This window comes from Centroberyx gerrardi, chromosome 9, assembly GCF_048128805.1.
Source record: "Centroberyx gerrardi isolate f3 chromosome 9, fCenGer3.hap1.cur.20231027, whole genome shotgun sequence".
NCBI classification, from domain to species: Eukaryota; Metazoa; Chordata; class Actinopteri; order Beryciformes; family Berycidae; genus Centroberyx; species Centroberyx gerrardi.
The window spans coordinates 18,164,316-18,169,270 of NC_136005.1; positions in this window are offsets into that span (position 1 = coordinate 18,164,316).

Here is a 4,955-nt window from a genome sequence, read left to right on the forward strand (position 1 = left end):
ACCATTCTAACATAGAATTTGCCAGTGTAAATAACAAGACAGAAAAAGGCTGATAACACCAAGTGCCAAGTTCTCCTTCTCAGATCTTTACAGTCCCAAACAGTGTGTCCTTTCTTTGTTGGACCCCCTCCTATAGCCCACCCTTCTCCCACTTACAGAAACTGCATTACAATACCTCACATTTGGCTCATATTGGTCTCTATAAGTTGATGACTTATGACAGAACAGAAGCCGTACTGTATTTTCCACCACCCAATAGCCTACTAACCTTAAACGTGTGTAACGCGGCTGGATCTATACCCCATCCATCCCAGAGCCTTTACAAGCACACACTTCACTGTAAAGCGAATCCCGCAATATTGTCTGCACCGCAGCTGGACTCTTCACAAATACCCCTTGTCTTGCTGTGACTGAACGCACCCTGCATTGCATCCACTTCATTCACGACTCACTCACACGCTGGATCAAATCACCAAGCCGTCTAATTCCCTAACAATAGGACGTTAAGTGTGAATACCTCTCTTCCCCCGGCTTTCATCACCACCGCCCGCCGATCTGTGAGTCTACAGTATCCCAATGTAGGCTGCTCGGTCCTTTCTAGCAGACCTTGGGTAGACCACTGTACTCCTTTTCTCCTCCAATGCCCACACGTCCCACTACATCTTACTGTACGCTGGCCTATAATGCAACGCTTTGCTGCACAGGCATTGAGCCGCAGTTGCCAAAGCTTACCACACAAGACGATGCGCAGTCAAACTTCCCTCGGCTTGTCCCTCCGTAGATCTGACACGTAGATTGTAGTGGTTAGTATTTGGCATCAATTTTGAGGGACGTCACCTCCGTCCGCACACCATAATTGCATATTGGAAAAGATGTGGACTAATATCACAGTCAGCGAGGTTTAATTTGCCCCAGAGCGATTAAAACGTTGGCAGCAAAAAAAGAGGGTTTCCCAACACTTCTGCTGACTGACCATCCTTTACTTTGCCATTTGTCTCTGAGGAGAGCTTTGGAAAATCCAATACTGTATCCAAAAGCAAAGTACAGTGCAAATAGACTTTGGTGCGAATTAGATGGACGAGCATGCAGTGCGTCGGTTGCTACCGAGCCAGATAAGCAGGAGGATGTATGCCCACTATACTGAAAGGAAGAGGGCTGGTGTAGGGATGGATGGGTGGGTGAGTGTGTGTGTGTGTGTGTGTGTGTGGGGGGGGGGGGGGGGGGGGGGGGGGGGATTGGCAGAGAGAGAGAGAGAGAGAGAGAAAAAAGGAAAAAGGAAAGGACAAGAGAGTATCTTACAGTTACAAAGACAACCGTAAGAGGGATCTCCCCTCACGAAAAAGAAGAAATGCTGTAATCAATTTTCTAAGGATAAAACAGATATCACAGCAAAACTATATATTCTGCAATTCTGCATAATCTATATGAATATTACAGTGATAGCATAGGAGAACATGCAGTGAAGTACAGTAAGGTCAAACCCAGTAGCCTATTGAATACCACAGAAACACTATAGGAATATTGTAGAAATATTATAGTGGTTTATCATTAGGGCTCTATTCCATTTCCAACAGCGTTCCAATGGCATATCAAATATATGAAATACATAAACTCATTGCCGCAATGTGTTGAGAAGAAGTAGCCAGTACTGTACACTGTACACAGGGCAGTTGAGCCACCTTTCTTACTCTGTGTTTTTATGGAGAGGGAAGTGTTTCGTTTTTTCTATAAAAGTGTTCCACTTGCAGTTCAGGATCTCGTACATCTGTGGAAACAACATCTTTCCTGAGGATGCTCCTATTTCAAAATAAGACAAACAGAGATTGAAGCCAGCGTCAGGTGGGGTCAACGGTGTTAGGTTGCCTTTCTGAAAAACTATAGTGCATCTGTTTTGTCATTTTTGATAGTGTACTGTAGGCCTGACTTGAATGGGACACAAAACAAAAGAAAAAACAAATGCTACCTAATTGTTTGGTTATTGGTCCAGATTGCAGGAGATCACAGTATGTCACAGATCTCTGCCATCAGCACAAATAGTGCTCTATGTTTCCATAACATTTATTTTCACCAGCGTTGGGGTCAACCCATTTTCAGTTCAGTCAATTAAGGAAGTGAATTTTCTTCAAATGTCAAAAGATGAGAGCACAGAGTTGTTTGTGAAACCCCAGCAGCCTCATGAATTCAGATTCAAGGTGAAATGGTTCTGTTTCCTGACAGTGTACATCAAAAATGGATTCCATTGTACCTCCAAGGAACAAGGAAAAAAGTATCGATGAAGGTTTTTCATTTAGTGTAAACCATTTGGCAATAATGGCACTGAAGTTAAAGCCAGTGGAGTCTGGCATTCGGAGGGGAAAGAAGCTCAAAGGTGCAACAGTGATGGGTATAACCTATATTACTTAACGTACAGATCATGATGCACTGGACTGACACAGAGAAAGTAATTCCTTCCTCTTCTGTTTTGACAGGAACGCTGTTGACGGGAACAAGAAGCTCTACGCCATCTATGACACAAGGTACGAACAGCTGCCTAAATCTTCTTATTCTCTTGAGGTATAGCTACATCTAGAAAGAAAAACCTCACATAAAAAGTAGTTGACTGTTCATCTCAGAAATGCAGCGGTCCAACTATCTCTACATCTTGAATAAATGGAAGGTGAAATTTGTTGGGGAAGAGTCCAGTTGAACCACGCTCTTGTTCCCCGCAGTGATACTGAGCTACTTCCCGTACGGCGGATTAGAAAAGCACAGATAGCATCTTCATGAGCTCTTCATGGCAGGAACTGAAATGGAGTGACACAAAAGTATCTCACACCAGATACAAAGCTTCCTTCCACTCTGATGGAGAATCCAGAGCAGTCTAACCAAATTAAAAGCATTACTTGTGATGAAACACAAATGTGTCCTCTGCTGAGAAATGAAGATATGAACCTTAAATAGAAGTTTGTCAGTTTACTGATGCACTTCTTTCTGCACACTTACTGTATTAAAGACCATCTACAGATGAATAATACTGGCTTAAGGGGGAACACCACTCGGTTTAAGAAGTTCTAAATGTTACTCCTAGATTGTCAGGCATTTCCAGTCAAAATTTGTGATCTGAGACTAAACTTGTGATGTCATCGGGTCTAGGATTTGGAGCTACTCCATAGACAATGAAAGGGAGACTTCTGGGGGCCAAAAGAATGTTTGGTTGAGTTTTTATACTATTTTAATTTTATAATATAGTAATATAGTAATGTTGTCAGTTCTAAACCAGATATTGTACCTTTATGTCCCAAAACCCCTCTTGGGTGTTCTACCAGTGACCTTTATCATATTTCAAAATTAATTCTCTGTGGAACAGCTCCAGACCTGAAAACATCAAAATTTGAGTTGCTAATTCCAATCAGACTCTTCTAGACCAAAGGAATAACGTAAGATTTCTTAAACTGAGTAGTGTTCCCCTTCAAAGACTGCTTGCAGGGTGCAAGTGCATATGTAGACACATGCCTTTATCCCATACTATGTGTGTTGAGATTCATCATATTTTCAAAATGACAATTAACTGAAAGAAACATGATTCCTCATTCCTCATTTGTGTGGGGCCCCCTGGAACCCTTTCAAAGACCCCCGATGGTCCCCGGACTCAACTTTGGGAACCACTGATTTAGATGGTTTAACTCTAGGCCAGTCTGGCCTCTCAATATATCGCTATGCAGTCTGACTAAAGTGATCAATTGCATCCTGTAGGAAGAATGAATTGTTCTTGATTTGAAATGATACTTTACAAGGACTGAATTGAGGACCCAAATGTGACAGCTAATAAGAACTTTATCTGTTAATATTAGCTAGGTGCAGCCTAATCAGGTTATCAGGCTTTGAAAAACTGGGAGTGGAGAAAGGGTCACATCCCTGCAGAAGTGTAGTGCCTCTCTAATTATAGGCTAGTAGGCTGTAGGTTACCAAAATAAGCAGCTGACTTACTTCTCTCAATGAATCGGAAAATAAGAGGTAGAAATAGTGGGCGTATGCACAAAAGTAGACCCAAGTGCATCACATTGTAGCCAGTGATAATGATAATAAAATAAAAAGGTGAGTAAACTATGACCTCCAGTCAGTGTCATTATGAGGCAAACAACCACCAATACTAACAAAAATCAATTCGATTTTCAGAAAAGCATTATTTGTTTTTTTCTCGTCTTCATTGGTTATTCATAGAACTTACAGTTTCATAATTACTGTGAATTTACAACATAACGACTCACGTCAGCCTACAAAATGTTCTCCTTTAAACATAATTGGACTCCTGCTGGTCTGCAACTCTCCAATCGGGGAAACCGCTTCAACAAGCTCGCATGCACACTGTAGTATCACGTGGCCCTTAATTACTGCTAGTACAGCCTCGTATACTCGCTGACATGCAGAGGGAGGTTATGTTTCTAACTCAGAATTAACTATGAATAGGATCCGTAAGAGAATGTGACGAGGTGAGGACCAAAGACAGATGAACCTGGGTGACAACCAGGTGACAGCACATATATTTTTATTCAGCGCATGCGGTTCTGTTGGACCCCGGACCTGTGGACTTGAATCCCCTAAGAGACCACAAGTGCGATGTGGCTATTTGACAAACCATTTGTTGTGTGTTTGTGCGCAGAGCCCAACACGCAAAAGCTGCACAAACCGAAGGATGCAGACACGGAGTAGCCCTACGTGGCAATATGCGACTTCACTGCCAACACAGAGGCAATAATGGTCAAATATTTGATATCCAAGTAAACGCGCCGCTGCTTTATTAACCATGTTAATATAGCCTGCGCCAGAGGTAGACGTAACCGTGGAAGAAGTCTCACCTGATGTCGAGGACCTCGGGAGGAGTGGGAGCAGTGTAGCTTCCTCTACTGATGGAGAGTCTAATCAGTTGTCATTTAGTCATTTAGTCATTTGTTGAACGCCGGACAGCATCACAAGGG